This window comes from Mirounga leonina, unplaced genomic scaffold (genome assembly GCF_011800145.1).
Source record: "Mirounga leonina isolate KUSES-001 unplaced genomic scaffold, KU_Mleo_1.0 Mir_154, whole genome shotgun sequence".
In the NCBI taxonomy this organism is placed as follows: domain Eukaryota; kingdom Metazoa; phylum Chordata; class Mammalia; order Carnivora; family Phocidae; genus Mirounga; species Mirounga leonina.
This window is the reverse complement of record NW_023270389.1, coordinates 1455100-1473221: the sequence shown is the minus strand read 5'-3', so window position 1 is coordinate 1473221 and position 18122 is coordinate 1455100. Positions and strand designations below refer to the sequence as shown.

Below are 18122 nucleotides of genomic sequence, written 5' to 3'. Positions count from 1 at the left end.
CTTTCTTTAAAGTGAATATTCAAATAATACCACAAATCCAAGTGTCATGCCTTATTTGTATTACTGACAATGTTAGACTAATTATAATTGGTAGTAATCTATTATGTTGATTACTCCTAAGTTTTGTGATACCAGAAATAATGTGAAAGTAAGCATTTAGTCGTTTGGCTTTCTTGAAACTGAAGCCAAACTTGGTAAAAATCTGCCTTCAATTATAAATTCATAATATCTTTTAGAAGGAAATATTTTAGGGCGCCTGGGTGGCTCAGTCGTTAAGCATCTGCTTTCGGCTCGGGTCATGATCCCAGGGTCCTGGGATCGAGCCCCGCATCGGGCTCCCTGCTCCATGGGAAGCCTGCTTCTCCCTCTCGCACTCCCCCTGCTTGTGTTACCTCTCTCGCTATCTCTCTCTCTGTTGAAAAATAAATTTAAAAAATCCTTAAAAAAAAAAAGGAGATATTTTAAAATATTTTTGTAATATTTTTTCTTTTCCTGTCTTCCTCTTTGTAACTTGCCCTTTCATGAGATTCTGTGAATATGTTTCTTGAGGTCTCATTTATTTTCCTTTTTCTCCTTCACTTTTTGGTAGTCACTCATAGTAATGGCAAAATATAAAAGTCCTATCTTTTAGCATTTATTTCTTCCCTTATTCTAGTGAGTTTGAACATGTTTTCTTCTGCTATTTAATTCTCTGCTTTGAATTGTCTGTTCATATCTTTGTTCATTTTAAGATACTGTTTTTTGGGGGCGCTTGGGTGGCTCAGTCGTTAAGCGTCTGCCTTCGGCTCAGGTCATGATCCCAGGGTCCTGGGATCGAGCCCCGCATCGGGCTCCCTGCTCAGCAGGAAGCCTGCTTCTCCTTCTCCCACTCCCCCTGCTTGTGTTCCCTCTCTCACTGTATCTCTCACTGTCAAATAAATAAAATCTTTAAAAAAAAAAAGATACTGTTTTTTGTTGTTATTTTTTAAAAACTGCATCTCAGTGGGGATCCAGGGTGGCTCAGTTGGGTAAGTGTCCAACTCTTGGATTCAGCTCAGGTTGTGATCTCAGGGTCTTGAGATAGAGCCTTACGTTGGGTTACCTGCTGAGCAGGGAGTCTGCTTCTCTTCCTCCCCCTCTGCACCCCCCCCCCCCCGGCTTGTGCTCGCTCATGCTCTCTCTTTCTCTCTCTCAAATAAATGCATAAATAAATCTTTTTTTTTTTAAAGGCTGTATCTGTGTTTTCCTTTATATATATTTTTGTTACCTTCCTCCTAGAAAAATATACCCATCTAGAGAAGAGTTTAAAATTGATCTGCATTTTATTCTAAGCCTACTCAAGGTAGGGAGTTGGAACTCGGATTCTTCAGGGTCTGTACCCTCAGTGAAGCTCCTCTTAAGAAGAATTCAGAATTAAACATTGAAAAAAAAAATCCCAAGAAAGTTATCCATCATGAGCAGCAAGAGCCCAAACACAATTAACAACAGGAATAAATTCTGTAGGAGCTTCAAGTAATACAGTTGTTGGATTAAGAATATAAAGTATTGGGGCTCCTGGCTGGCCCACCCGATGGAGCATGTGACTCTTGATCTCGTGGGCATGAGTTTGAGCCCCAGGTTGGGCATAGAGTTTACTTTAAAAAGAAATAAACAAAAAATTGTGAATCTTCCCTTAACAAAAAGAATATAAAGCATTTGAAATGATTAGAGACTTAATAATAAGCGAGAGGTAAGAATAAACCTTTAAGAAGATAACCAGGCAGATTTTCAAAAGAAGCCAATGAAATATATTTTCTGGATAGGAATGGTTTATTTTCATGATGAAAAAAGTGTACTCATTTACATTGAAAGACTCAGTGGTGCTTGTTTTGGCAGTACATATACTAAAATTAGAACGATAAGGAGAAGATTAGCATGGCCCCTGGGCAAGGAAGACATGCAAATTCATGAAGTGTTCCTAAATAAATAAATAAAGGCTCAGTGAGTAATAGTTTAGCTTTCAATTTAGACACAGCTGTGGAGAGAATAATGAACTGGAAAATAGTATTGAGAAAGTTACCTAGAATGTAGCAGAGCCAGAGATGTCAAATATGGTAGAAAGAATTAAAGATGATAAAGGATGGTAATAAGTCCTATATGTCCTATTTGGAGTCCTGAAGAATAATTGAGGAAATCTAATATTTGAAGGATAATATTCCCAAATTGAATATTTATGATGGACATGTTCTGAGAAGGATTGATAAAGCTATGTCTATATTGAGACACATTAAGTGAATCTGTAGAATATTGAGGACAAAAAAAAATCTAAAACAATGAGAATTAGACAGAGGAGCAACATTTAAACAAATACCAGACCTTCAAACACCAACTAAAGGTTAGGAAACAAAAGAATTATATCTTCAAATGCTGAGAAAAAATAATTGTCAGTTCTGAACAGAACTTCCCCAGCTGACAAGTTTTAGCAGACTGGATTGCAGATGTAGCGAGGATACCGTTTTGCTGGGAATTACAAAAATATAGAACAATCACTTTTGTTAAAACAATGAAGGATAAAACAGCAATTTCAAGAACACAGAAGACATGAGGCATTTGAAGGCATACTAGGAAACAAATAGAAGAAGAAAATTAGTTATAGAAAAGTACAGTTAGAAGCAGCACATTTGAAAACAGTGGGGAAGAAGGAACAAAATGGAAATGAACAAAGTTCAAAAGGATGGGCAAGATGTGATATATACGGGAAAAGGGGGAAGAAATACAAGTATGCATAACTGGTATCTTAAATAGAAAGGCAGAATTTCTTATTAGATCAGCTGTTTTGTTTTTTTAAAGATTTTATTTATTTATTTGACAGAGAGAGACACAGCGAGAGAGGGAACACAAGCAGGGGGAGTAGGAGAGGGAGAAGCAGGCTTCCCGCAGAGTAAGGAGCCCAGTGCAGGGCTCGATCCCAGGACCCTGAGATCATGACCTGAGCCGAAGGCAGACGCTTAACAACTGAGCCACCCAGGCGCCCCTAGATCAGCTGTTAAAAGCATAATATAAAGATATTGTCTAAAATAATAGAAAATGTCTGGGTGCCTGGGTGGCTTGGTTGGTTAAGTGTCTGCCTTTGGCTCAGGTCATGATCCCAGAGTCCTGGGTTAGGGGTAGGGTTAGCCTCAGTGGGGAGTCGTCTTCTCCCTCTCCCTCTCCCCCTCCCACCCACTCCTGCTTGCTCTCTCACACTCACTCGCTCTCTCAAATAAAATCTTTTAAAAAGATAAAAATGAATTAAAAAATAAAATAATAGAAAATTTCAATAAATAGATTGAAAGGGCTTTTTGGGTCTCATTTAATATTGTTATAGAGTGTCATGTAAACAACATTTGCAGTGTTAGACTTTATCAGTAAAGCTTAGAATCTCCTTTGTGATCCAGGTCAAAGGATCAAGTTACCTCTGTGAGGATAAATTCAAGGTGTTCTTGTCAAAATTCAAAACCAAAATAGCAATTTTCATAATGCCCTCAAATTGGACAGTTCATCTATACCAAAAGGATGCTGACCAACTTTTTTGAACACTTTAATTCAGAGGATATTATTTTCATTCTTCAACAAACAATGGAAGACAGCCTTCAATCTTTTTGTTAGCCAACCAGGAGAAGAATGGAAAGGCTAAAACAAAGAGACTACAGTTGGCTTTGTAAATTTAATAAAAATTGGGGAAATGAGAGAACATGGAGAAGTAGTTTATACATTGATTCTTCATTTATTATAGTAGGGGTCAGAAAATATCATTTAAAGTTAATAAAACTGATAAAGATCTAATACAGTAAAAAAATTGATAGTCATATAATTGAATGATGAGGCAGGAACAGGAAGAGTATGCTAATTTAATTGTTACTGATAGTAGAGAGCAAATATCAACAACCAAGTATAAGTTATTTTGAATTTCTAGAAACATACATTTTCTAGATTTTTAAATTTAATAGGTAAAATAAGTACATTCCACATAGTGTAAAAAAAAAACAAAACGTTTAGGCTATGAAAAGTCGAAGTGTAACAAAACTGTGATGGTGTATCAAGCTACTAGGATTGCCATAACAACATATCATAGACCAGATGGTTTAAAAACAAATTTATTTCATCGCAGTTCTGGAGTCTACAAGTCCAAGATCATTTTGCTGTCAGGGTTGGTTTCTGGTGAGGACTCTCTTCCTGGCTTAGAGATAGTCATTTTCTTCATCTGTCCTCACAGGACCTCTTCTCTGTGAATGCAGAGGAAGGAGATCTCTGAGCTCTCTTCCTCTGACAGCGACCCCATTTTTATTAGATTTGGGCCTCACCTTTCTAACTTCATTTATGCTGAAGTAAAGGTCTCCTTGAAGGACCTATCTCCAAACACAACCACATTTAGGGGGTGATGGTTAGGGCTTCATTCGAATTTTGGGGGCACATACTTCAGTCCATAACAGATGGAGTCTCACAAAAATTGAACATATAGTAAGCTACCATAAAGAGTAAAAACAAACAGTGTTCTCGGATCATGATGGAGAAAGAGTAGAAATTAATAAAAGCAGACAACAAAAAGACTTCACAGTCTGGAAATATCCCGAACCTCAGAATTTCTAGAAAATAACAAAAGCTATATTTAAAGGGAAGGTACTTTTAAATATCAATTAAAAGGGAAAGAGTGAAAATAAATGGACTAGGGCACCTGGGTGGTTCAGTTGGTTAAGTGACTGCCTTTGGCTCAGGTCATGATTTTGGAGTCCCGGGATCGAGTCCTGCATCGGGCTCCCTGCTCGGCAGGGAGTCTGCTTCTCCCCCTGACCTTCCCCCCTCTCATGCTCTCTCTCTCTCATTCTCTCTCAAATAAATAAATAAAATCTTAGAAAAAAATAAAATAATTGGAATAAACAATTCTCCTCAGTACCTATCAAGAGAACAAAACAATCTTAGGAAGAGTGTTTGAGAAACCAGAATGCAGAAATGAACTAGAAAACAAAGGCAGTCACTATCCAGATAGTACTTCTTTTGGGGGGGAAATGAAACATAAGGTTTTATTTAGCAAGTGTAACCCAGAAGTAAACAGGAGGGAGGGAAAACAGGAATATATAAAATAAGTAGTGCTAGGGCGCCTGGGTGGCTCAGTCGGTTGAGCGACTGCCTTCGGCTCAGGTCATGATCCTGGAGTCCCAGGATCGAGTCCCGCATCGGGCTCCCTGCTCGGCAGGGAGTCTGCTTCTCCCTCTGACCCTTTCATGCTCTATCTCATTCTCAGTCTCAAATAAATAAATAAAATCTTTAAAAAAAAAAAAAAAAGTAGTGCTAAAGGGCAAATAATTCCAAATACAGTAGAAGTTAAAGTTATAATAATTAGGTTTTTTGCTTGGTTATATGCAAATAAGGGGCTCCTGGCTGGCTCAGTTAGTGGAGCTCAGGGTGGTGAGTTCAAACCCCACATCGGGTGTGGAGATGACTTAAAAATAAAATCTTAAAAAATTATATGCAAATAAATGTGAAAACATGGGTAAGGGTAATTTAAAAAAAAAAAAAGATAATTTACCAAATCTAATTCCAGAAATCACAGAAAATTTCAACTTGCGGATCATCAAAAATTAATAATAGAGAAGTCTCTCAAAGTTAATATTATTACCCAGAAATCCTGGTCCTGGCATTGGTTTCATTCCATAAAACCTTGAGGAAACCGATAATTCCAAAATTATTTAGACCTTTGCAGCGCCTAAGAAAGGGAAGAAAGGAAGCATAGTATTAATTCTAAAGCCTTACAAAGATAGCACATAAAGGGAAACTACACAATAATTTTGCTTGAGCACATACTCAGATTCTTCTGAATATGGGTAAGTTTTGCTTTAGTTTACTTTTAAATATATATACAAGGAGGACTACACATAGTCCTATTTAGATTTGTTGAATTAATTAAAGGTATATTACTCTGTTATTCCACTGTTCAAGAATGAAAATCTATAATTTTTAATGATTAAAATTTACCTTTTATAATAAATAGCCTATATAGTTCTGTAAGGACTTCATTTTAGTCTCAAGGTTACAAATCAGTCCTTGAAACTATTAAATATTTAAATGTCAAAGCAAAGTTTTTGGCCTATTTTGACAAAAAATCTTAAGCATATTTCAACTTAATTTGGCAAGACAGAAATAGATTTGCTTTATATTTTATGGAAACAAATTCATAGGTATCCTTTTCTTTACAGAATCTTGTAGTAGCTCTGTGCTTGTCTTAAGTCATTTATGTCATTAACAGTTGATAGCCAAGGCTGACAGTCTTTGACTTGAGTTATAATTTTCTTAGTTAAAAAATATGAAGCTGTGCAATATAAAGGGACAACACAAGTGATCCTTTTGGTGATGGGACCATTCTGTATCTTGACTGTAGTGGTAGATACATGGACCTACACAGGTGATAAAACTGTATAGCACTAAACACATATACATACACAAACACACAAATGAATACGTGTAAAAGTGGGAAAATCTGAATAAAATCAGTGGATTATGTTAATATCAATATCCTGGTTGTGGTAACTATACTTTTGAAAGGTGTTATTGGAGGGACTTGGGTAAAGGGTATACTGGGTTTCTGTTATTTCTCAAAACTACAGGTGAACCTACAATTATCTCAAAATGTTTATTTAAAGGAGGGGTGCCTGGGTGGCTTATTTAAGCATCTGCCTTCAGCTCAGGTCATGATCCTAGGGTCTTGGAATTGAGCCCACTGTCAGGCTGCCTGCTCAGCGGAGAGTCTGCTTCTCCCTCTCCCTATGCCCCTGGCCCCCACTCATGATCACACCTGCATGCACATGCGCTCTCTCGCAGATAAATCTTTTTTAAAAATTGTTTATTTAAAGGAAAAAAAAGAACTATGTACGATTATGGATTGTTTTTCCCCAGAAATCCAAGGGAGTATAATACTAGAAACACGAGTAGCTAAAAAAAGAAAAACTGATATTCCTTTAATGAGTAAAAGGAATACGTAGAAGTATGTATATATGTAGACATATAAATGAGCTTATGTGTATATGTACACATGTATGTACATAGATAAATAGATAAGGAGATACCAGGCATTCTCACTGGGATGTAGATGAAGCAGATGCTCTTTGTCATCACTGTTATGTAATAATGTTACTGGGAGATACTAGTTAATAAAATTGGAAAGGAGAAATTAGAAGGATAAAAATAGAAAAAGTAATTAAGATTACTATTATTTGCAGATGATGCTGTGTACATTGATATTCCAAGAGAATCAGTCAAAAAGCTTGTAAGAGAATTCAGTGAGGTGATTGACTAATAGAGTAATAAATGAAAATCAGTAATATCTAGAAATAAACAACTCTCAGGGCTTAAGATCTATATGAAGAAAGCTGCAAAATACTATTGAATCTTGAACAAATGGAAATGTTTTTGAATAGGATCATCATGAAGAGGTCAGTTCTCCCAAAATTTATCTGAATTTTTAATGTGGTAAAATATACATAACATCAAATTTACCTTTTAAACCAGTTTTACATATACAGTTCTGTGGGCATTAAGTACATTCACATTGTGAATGTTGTGAAACCATCATCACCATCCATCTCCAGAACATTTTTGGTCTTCCCCCAACTGAAATTCTGTACTCCATTAAACAGTGACAGCCTTTCCCTGCAGCCCCTTGGCAACTGCCATTCTCTATATAAATTTGACTACTCCAGGTACTGTGTAAATGGAATCATATAGTATTTGTCTTTTTGTGACTGGCTTATTTCCTTTAGCTTAATGTCCTCAAGGTTCATCCATGTTGTACAGCAAATGTCAAAAGTTCCTTCCATTTTAAGGCTGAATAATAAACACTTGTATGTATATGCCACACTTTCTTTATCATTCACCTGTCAGTGGACATCGATGGAATTGCTTCCACCTTTTGGCTATTTGTGCATAATGATACTGTGAACATCAGTGTAGAAATATCTGCACAAGTCCCTCCCTTCACTTCTTTGGGGTATTTGTAAATTTAACAATGAAAATTAAAACGATATATATATTTTTTGGCAGTAGGTAAGTTGCTTGTAACGTTTATATGGCAAAATAAGTAAGAGTAGCAGTGAGGAATCAGGTAGGAATCAGTCTTATTAGAAAATAAAACAAAGTTAAAATTATTAGAACATTGTGGTAGTGCTGAATGTATAGACAGAAAATCAGTGACACAGAATGGAAGATCTAGCAATAGACCCAAGTATATATAAGAATTTTATGTATGAAAAGTATAGCATTTCATGTCACAGGAAAAATGACAAAATGATTCAGTAAATTCTATTGGAACTGGGTAGTTGTCTAGGAGATTTTATACATATATATATACATACATATATATTAAACTTCAGGAGTGTATGGTTTTTCATCTTTTTCTCACTGCTATTTTCCTTTTTTTATTTTTAAACTTCTTGGAATAATTTTTTTTTAATTTTTTTAATTTTTAATATTTTTTAAGGTTTATTTTTATCTTTAGTTTTTTGTAAAGATTGCATTTATTTATTTTTGAGAGAGAGAGCATGAGCACAAGCACAAACGGGAAGGGGTAGAGGGAGAAGCATACTTCCCGCTGAGCAGGGAGCCCGACGTGGGATTCAGTCTCAGGACCCCAGCATCATGACCTAAGCTGAAGGCAGAAATTAACCGACTAAGCCACCTACGTGTCCCTGAAGATTTATTTATTTTTATTTGAGAGAATGGGGGAAGGGCAGAGGGAAAGGGAAAGAAGAGAATCCCAAGCAGACTCCCCAATCAGTGGGGAGCCCAACTCAGGACTCAATCTCATGACCCTGAGATCATGACGAGCTGAAACCAGGAGTTGGATGCTTAACCACCTGAGCCACCACCCAGGCACCCCCTCACAGCTGTATTTCCTTTGAGAATAAAGAGATGCCATTGTTTTTCACATTTGAAAAAGAAAAAAAAAAAGATTCTTTGATTCTACTTTGTCTTCTAGCTCTGACCCCCCACTTCTCCATTTCCCTGTTGTTTTTACTTGATTTTACATTTTTCTCTTTAGATTAGCCTTTAAACCCATTCCAATCAGGTTTTTGCTCTCACATTTTCCAGAGAGTGCTGTTGCACAGTTGCTGGCAGTGCCACGGTGCCACCTCCAGCAGAGAAATCCATGGGCTCATTTCTGTTTGATCTGTCAGCAGCAAGTGGCAGTCGACTCCTGTAAAGTTGGGTTCCTCACCTCAGCTGCAGGGTACCACATATTCACTTGCGCTCTTTCTTATTGTCTCTCCCCGCCCCCCCCCCCCCCGTTGTTACCTTCTGGCTCCCTAGTCTTTGCTAGCTCTTCTTTATCTCCTGATGTGGCCGTGCCCCAGTATTTGCTGTTAGTCCTCTTCTTTTCCGATTCGATTCACCCTCACCTGGCTGTGTCAGCCAGCCTCGAGGCTTTAAATGTCTGTGTGCTGATGTCTTCCAGATTTGAAACTTCCTGCTCACACTTCTCTGTTTGGTGATCAGAAGGCATTTCAGTCATACCATGTCCAAAACAGCACAAGCTGGGGGCGGGGGGCAGTCTGGAAGCAGACTCCGTGCTGAGCAGGCAGCCCAACACGGGGCTCTATCTCAGGACCCCGGGATCATGACCTGAGCCGAAGGCAGACACCTAACCAAATGGGTCACCCATGCACCCCCAAATCTGTGGGGTTTTTTATTGTCTTTTTCTTCCATTAAAATATGAGCTATGCCAGAGCAGGAATTCTTGTCTTTATTCTTTGCTGTATCTCCAACGCTGAGTGGGTACCCAATATATATTTGTTGAATGAAGAATTAGTTCACAAATCTCTTCTGCATAAAACCTTCCAATGGCTTCCCCTCTTTTGGACTAACAAAAATTTGTCCACTCTGCCTCTCTACTTCCTGCCTGACCTCACTTTCCTCGATTACACCAGAGAAACTCCTGCCTCAGGGCCTTTGCTCTCACTGTTTCCTCTTTGGGATATTATTCTTTTCTCAGGTAGCTGTATACATCCCTCCTTAAGGTTTCTGTGCAGATGTGGTCTTCTCAATCAGGACTTTCCTTTTTTTTTTTTTTTTTAATATTTTATTTATTTGATAGAGACACGGCGAGAGAGGGAACACAAGAAGGGGGAATGGGAGAGGGAGAAGCAGGCTTCCCGCGGAGCAGGGAGCCCGATGTGGGACTCAATCCCAGGATCCTGGGATCATGACCTGAGCCGAAGGCAGATGCTCAACTACTGAGCCACCCAGGCGCCCTCAATCAGGACTTTCCTGACAACCTGTTTTAATATTCTAAGTGCTTTCCAACCCTAGTCTTTCCTCTCCTTCCATGCTCTTATTTTCTGCATAGCACATTTCACATTCTGAAATACTGAATATTTTACTTACCTTTTTATTGCCTCTACCCCGCTCATGCATTAGAATGAACTCTCCATGGTGAAAGGGATATTTTCACTGCTATTATTCTTTGTACTTAAATAGTAGGTACTTATTAACTGTTTTCTGAAAAAATGAGTTCTTGATTCAGCAAGAATTCAAGATGTAAAGTAGATAAAATCAGCAGTGTTCTCAAATATCATCAATGTAGAGTTAGAAAATCTAACAAAAAATTTATTCATGAAAGTAATGTTATTTGTGAAATATTAAGAATTAAACTTGACAGCAAGTGTTTGGGATCTATTTTGAATAAGATTATAAATATCCGGTAACACCAAAAAGTTTAACTAAATAGATAAATTTGCTTTGTTATTGTGGCGCTAATGTTACTGTTGAGATATATATTTTTTTCCCTACCTTAATATACAAAGTTAAAGCCATTTACAGTTTTTTGAAATTTCAAATGGATCTCAAGGCCACATGGAAGTCTACATATGCAAAATTAATCAGGAATCCTTATGAAAATGTTCTAAAATTAGTGGCTTGGGATTTGCAAGTCTGTGAATATACGAAAAACCATTGAATTTGTGCTCTAAAAGAGGGAATTTTATGGTATATGAATTATATCTCAATAATGTTATAAATAAAATAGCCAAGAAATTTCTACAGGAGTACAAAGAAAAATTAGTCTTTTCAAGTATTAAAAGTTTTTATAAAGTTATAGTATCAATATATTGTATTAGTGGCTCAATAATAAACATAAATGTGAGTGAAGCAAAATGGAGAGCTTAAAGAAAGACCCAAATATGAATAAAATAGGTGATGAATGTATTTCAAGGAAATTAACATGAAGTGAGTAATGGAAAAACTTCTTTTGAGGTAAAAGCTGAGTGCTACTCACAGATTCTTTTCTTTTTTTTTTTTTTTTTAAGATTTTATTTATTTATTTATTTGAGAGAGAGAGAATGAGAGAGAGCACATGAGAGAGGGGAGGGTCAGAGGGAGAAGCAGACTCCCTGCCGAGCAGGAAGCCCGATGCGGGACTCGATCCAGGGACTCCAGGATCACGACCTGAGCCGAAGGCAGTCGCTTAACCAACTGAGCCACCCAGGCGCCCACAGATTATTTTCAAAATTCTAGATAGAGGGGCGCGTGGGTGGCTCAGTCATTAAGCGTCTGCCTTTGGCTCAGGTCATGATCCCAGGGTCCTGGGGTCGAGTCCCACATCGGGCTCCCTGCCTGGCGGGAGGCCTGCTTCTCCCTCTCCCACTCCCCCTGCTTGTGTTCCTGCTCTCGCTATCTCTCTCTCTGTCAAATAAATAAATAAAATCTTAAAAAAAAAAAAAATCTAGATAGATAAGTAATTTAAAGTAAAAAGAAAAAAGAACATTCATTGAAAATGTGGTGAAGATTATTGTCTTCAGGAGGGCTTGACCTTTCCAATTATGCTTTGAAAACACCTGTAGAGCTAAAGAGACTATTTTATTGACTATAATGGTTAAGAGCTTTGACTGTGAAATGAGACTAGGTTTAAATCATACCTCAGTCACTTACCTGGTTAGGTGACCTTGGGCTGATATTATCTCAACTTTACTCTTGTTCTTACTGATGTTAATCATAGTACCTGCATCAAGTAGTTGTGGGGGTTCACTGACAGCCTGTGTGAGGTGCTTAGTTGTTTTTCATATGTATTTGAACACATAAAAGATTGTAACTTTGTAAGAAATCTAACAGGAAATGGAAATACAACTTGATAAATTGGGGGAAATATGTGTAACATGAGAGAAAAAAGAACTACCATTTCTAACATACTGAGGGCTCTTCTAAATCAGTAATGATAAATTCCACAATGTAGAAAGATAGTAGGGACCAAGGACTTTGAACAGTTATTTCCATGCTGAAGAAATACACATGGCCAGCAAAATCATGTGACAAGACATTCAAAATAACAGGTAATAAATGAAATATAAATAGAAATACAAAAAAATCTTATAGGCTGTGGAAATCTTTTTTTAATTTTTTTTAAGATTTTATTTATTTGACAGAGAGAGACACAGCGAGAGAGGGAACACAAGCAGGGGGAGTGGAGGAGGGAGAAGCAGGCTTCCCGCTGAGCAGGGAGCCCGATGCGGGGCTTGATCCCAGGACCCTGGCATCATGACCTGAGCCGAAGGCAGACGCTTAACGACTGAGCCACCCAGGCGCCCCTAGGCTGTGGAAATCTTAATCACTGACAATGGGAATACACAGTCTTCACATTTAGAACATTGACATCCCACCAAAAAAACTCATAGCATAATATAAACAGTAAACAGAAAACTGCAGACTGCACATGAACACAAACCCACAGTTAGGGCAAGTTAGTACATGCACACATAGCCTTTACATCCAAAGAGCTACAGATATTGAAACCATCTGAAAGATTTAAGTGTTTAAATGGGCAAAAAGCCATTTGATAAAAACAGGACAATAACAAGTAGATTTGAAAATTATCTTAAATAATAATCTAGGAATAATAGCATTTGAAATGAAAACTTAATGAACTTATTGGAACGGTAAATGGGAGACAGTAAAATTACTGAACATAACTCCAACCAAATCATCCAAATTGGCAATGTTTAATTTCAGAATTATCAGGGTCAGGTTGTTAGATGGTATTGTTTCTGCTATAAGAAGGATTGCCTGGGCGCCTGGGTGGCTCAGTCGGTTAAGCGTCTGCCTTCGGCTCAGGCCATGATCCTGGATTCCTGGGATCAAGTCCTGCATTGGGCTCCCTGCTCAGCGGGGAGCCTGCTTCTCCCTCTGGCCCTCCCCGCTCTCGCGCTCAATCTGTCTCTCTCATTCTCTCTCTCAAACAAATAAATAATAATTTTTTAAAATCTTAAAAAAAAAAAAAGCATTGCCTAACAATGTAGGAAATCACAGATCCTAAAGTGTTATCTTGATTTGCAGAAATTTATTGTTTGTACAGTCTGGATTTTTATAATGAACTTTTTTTTTTCCTTTAAACTTTTTTCCCTTTCATGAATAGCTGGTCCACATGTGTAAATAGTACATTTATACATTACATTATATATAGTTATTAATTGTGTATCCCTTTAGATCTAGCAGTTCTCTGAGGGAAGTAATTGGACAGGTAGGCAAAGATTTATGTAATTGGATGATCATCATATATTCATAATGAAAAATAACCAGAAATTATTTTAAAAGCAGCAAGTTGGAGATTGATTTTATGAATTATGGACTATTATGAAACCAGTGAATCAGTACTCTAACTCCTGATTTATTTGCACAGAGAAGTGTTTCCTTGTATCATTTAAGTTAACTGAGCTACAAAACAAAAAGCTTTTGGGCCCATTTTTATAAAAGAATGTACATGTGCATGTTGTGCGTGTGATGGAAATATCTTAAATGTAAAAGTGTTTATCCATGGATGATAGTACTTCTGTGTCTTTTTAAATAAGCATACCTTTATATTTGGAAGAAAGCTCTTTTGAGGTTGAAAAAAATTACATGCCTAATAGGATGCTTTGATACAATAACTTTTTCATTGGCTAATATATAATATACTGTCTTAAAAATGGTACTTATTATTACTAGTTGTCATTTTAAAGGGTTCTTAGAAATATAAGAGGAGGAATGCCTGGGTGGCTCAGTCGGTTGAGCATCTGCCTTTGGCTCAGGTCATGATCCCGGGGTCCTGGGATCGAGTTCCGTGTCGGGCTCCTTGCTCAGCGGGGAGTCTGCTTCTCCCTCTGCCTGCCACTCTCCCTGCTTGTGCTTTCTCTCTCTCTCTGTCTCTCTGTCTCTCCCTCTGACAAGTAAATAAATAAAATCTTTAAAAAAGAAAAAGAAAGAAAGAAAGAAATGTAGGAGGATAATATCACCTGTACCAAATGTAGTTTTCAACATTTTATTATCTCATCAATTGTTTATCTAATATCAGGATTTGGAGGAAAAGATCTTTGAAACCAAAACCAAATTATCTATGGATGTCTTTGTTGTTGTTGTTGTTTTCTCTCTCTCTCTCTCTCTTTTTTTAAGTTTATACAACTTTATTTTTTTTTATTAACATATAATGTATTATTTGTTTCAGGGGTACAGGTCTGTGATTCATCAGTCTTAACACAATTCACAGCACTCACCATAGCACATACCCTCCCCAATGTCCATCACCCAGCCGCCCCATCCCTCCCACCTCCCTCCACTCCAGCAACCCTTAGTTTGTTTCCTGAGATTAAGTGCCTCTTATGGTTTGTCTCCCTCTCTGGTTTTGTCTTGTTTCATTTTTTCCTCTCTTCCCCTATGATCCTCTGCCTTGTTCCTCAAATTCCACATATCAGTGAGATCATATGATAATTGTCTTTCTCTGATTGACTTATTTCGCTTAGCATAATACCCTCTAGTTCCACCCACGTCATTGCAAATGGCAAGATTTAATTTTTTGATGGCTTCATAATATTCCATTGTGTATATATACTACATCTTCTTTATACATTCATCTGTTGATGGACATCTGGGCTCTTTCCAAAGTTTGGCTATTGTGGACATTGCTGCTATAAACATCAGGGTGCACGTACCCCTTTAGATCACTACATTTGTATCTTTGGGGTAAATACCCAGTAGTGCAATTGCTGGGTTGTAAGGTAGCTCTATTTTCAATTTTTTGAGGAACCTCCATACTGTTTTCCAGAGTGGCTTTACCAGTTTGCATTCCCACCAACAGTATAGGAGGGTTCCCCTTTCTCTGCATCCTCGCCAACATCTGTCGTTTACTGACTTGTTCATTTTAGCCATTCTGACTGGTGTGAGGTGGTATCTCATTGTGGTTTTAATTTGTATTTCCCTGATGCCGAGCGATGTTGAGCACTTGTGTCTATTGGCCATCTGGATGTCTTTGCAGAAATCTGTTCATGTCTTCTGCCCATTTCTTGATTGGATTATTTGTTTCTTGGGTGTTGAGTTTGATAAGTTCTTTAACTAGCTCTTTATCTGATATGTCATTTGCAAATATCTTCTCCCATTCTGTCGGATGTCTTTTGGTTTTGTTAACTGTTTCCTTTGCTTTGCAAAAGCTTTTTATCTTTATGAAGTCCCAATAGTTCATTTTTGCCCTTGTTTCCCTTGCCTTTGGTGATGTGTCTAAGAAGAGGTTGCTGCCGTTGAGGTTGAAGAGGTTGCTGCCTGTGTTCTCCTCAGGATTTTGATGGATTCCCGTCTCACATTTAGGTCTTTCACCTATTTTGAGTCTTTTTTTGTGTGTGGTGTAAGGAAGTGGTCCAGTTTCATTTTTCTGCATGTGGCTATGGAGACTTTTGGGTTTTCCACATAAAGTATCATCAGCAAAGAGTGAGAGTTTGACTTCTTCTTTGCCGATTTGGATGCCTTTGATTTCTTTTTGTTGTCTGATTGCTGTGGCTAGGACTTCCAATACTATGTTGAATAGCAGTGGTGATAGTGGATATCCCTGCCGTGTTCCTGACCTTAGGGGGAAAGCTCTCAGTTTTTCCCCATTGAGAATGATACTCGCTGTGGGTTTTTCATAGATGGCTTTTATGATACTGAGGTATGTACCCTCTATCCCTATACTCTGAAGAGTTTTAATCATGAAAGGTTGCTGTACTTTGTCAAATGCTTTTTCTGCATCTATTGAGAGGATCATATGGTTCTTGTTCTTTCTTTTATTAATGTAGTGTATCACATTGATTTGCGGATGTTGAACCAACCTTGCAGCCCAGGAATAAATCCCACTTGGTCGTGGTGAATAATCCTTTTAATGTACTTTTGGATCCTATTGGCTAGTATTTTGGTGAGAATATTTGTGTCCACGTCCATCAGGGATATTGGTCTGTAATTCTCCTTTTTGATGGAGTCTTTGTCTGCTTTTGGGATCAAGGTAATGCTGGCCTCATAAAATAAGTTTGGAAGTTTTCCTTCCATTTCTATTTTTTGGAACAGTTTTAGAAGAAAAGGTATTAATTCTTCTTTAAATGTTTGGTAGAATTCCCCTGGGAAGCCATCTGGCCCTGGGCTCTTGTTTGTTGGGAGATTTTTGATAACTGCTTCAATTTCCTTTGCTCGTTATAGGTCTGTTCAGGTTTTCTATCTCTTCCTGGTTCAGTTTTGTTGTTTATAGTCTCTAGGGATGCATCCATTTCTTCCAGATTATCTAATTTGCTGGCATATAGTTGCTCATAATATGTTCTTGTAATTGTTTGTATTTCTTCAGTGTTGGTTGTGATCTCTCCTCTTTCATTCATGATTTTATTTATTTGGGTCCTTTCTCTTTTCTTTTTGATAAGTCTGGCCAGTGGTTTGTCAATCTTATTAATTCTTTCAAGGAACCAGCTCCTAATTTTGTTGATCATTTCTACTGTTCTTTTGGTTTCTATTTCATTGATTTCTGCTCTGATCTTTTTCATTTCCCTTCTCCTGTTGGGTTTAGGCTTTATTTGCTGTTCTTTCTCCAGCTCCTTTAGGTGTAGGTTAAGTTGTGTAGTTGAGACCTTTCTTGCTTCTTGAGAAAGGCTTGTATCGCTATATACTTTCCTTTTAGGACCACCTTGGCTGCATCCCAAAGATTTTGAACAGTTGTTTTCACTTTCATTTGTTTCCATGAATTTTTAAATTCTTGTTTAATTTCCTAGTTGACCCATTCATTCTTTTTTTTTTTTTTTAAGATTTTATTTATTTATTTGACAGAGAGAGAGACAGCGAGACAGGGAACACAAACAGGGGGAGTGGGAGAGGGAGAAGCAGGCTTCCCGCGGAGAAGGGAGCCCGATGTGGGGCTCGATCCCAGGACCCTGGGATCATGACCTGAGCCCAAGGCAGACGCTTAACTGACTGAGTCACCCAGGCACCCCAAAATTACACGGTTTTTAATTAACTTCTTTGATTTTATATTATATCTCTTCTCTTCCAAAATTTTGGTTCGTAATGACATTTATATAGTAACTTATTTGATCTATTTATCAATTATCCATCTATCTAGGTTCAAAATAATTATACCGATATTACCACTGATATTCTCACTGGATGCAATTTAAGATTTTTTTATGGGCAGCTTTTTGTCTTTAAAACATGTAGCTAAATACTGTGTTTTAAAGTAATTGAAAATAAAGGCGCCTGGGTGGCTCAGTTGTTAGCCTTCAGCTCAGGTCATGGTCCCAGGGTCTGGGTTCGAGCCCCGCGTCGGGCTCCCTGCTCGGCAGGAAACCTGCTTCTCCCTCTCCCACTCCCCCTGTTTGTGTTCCCTCTCTCGCTGTCTCTCCCTCTGTCAGATAGATAAGTAGAATCTTAAAAAAAAAAAAAAGAAAGAAAGAAAAGAAAGGCGCCTGAGTGGCTCAGTCAGTTAAGTGTCTGACCCTTGATTTCGGGTAAGGTCATGATCTCAGGGTTGTGGGATCGAACCCCGTATGGGGCTCTGCGCTTAGTGAGGAGTCTGCTTGTCTCTCTCTCCCTCTGCCCTTCCCCCTACTTGTGCTTGTGCACTCTCTCTCATCTCTAAAATAAATACATAAATCTTAAAGGTAACTCAAAATAATTGTTTTCTATGTAGCTATGTAGTTAATTTGATAGATGTATTTGTTTACATTGTTTCAATATTTAGAGATTTGGAATATTTTTCTATATGATATAATTTTGTTTCTTAAATATTTAAAACAGTAATTGCAAAGTTAGAACCATAAGCAAATGCAGAGAGATCGAACTTCTAGGTTTCTTTCCTCCCTTATACGTTACCATTTTCGTTCATCTTTGTT

General features: G+C 37.7%; 1 protein-coding gene and 1 non-coding gene across 5 annotated transcripts in view; both read left to right on the top strand.

Annotated features, from left to right (window-relative positions):
* ASH1L (ASH1 like histone lysine methyltransferase) overlaps positions 1 to 18122 on the top strand; it is a 192825-nt gene that overhangs the window by 45319 nt on the left and 129384 nt on the right. The gene's annotated exons all lie outside the window — the stretch shown is intronic.
* Positions 1839 to 1945, top strand: LOC118014656. Its single transcript, XR_004680347.1, has one exon. It is a non-coding gene; the product is annotated as a U6 spliceosomal RNA (small nuclear RNA).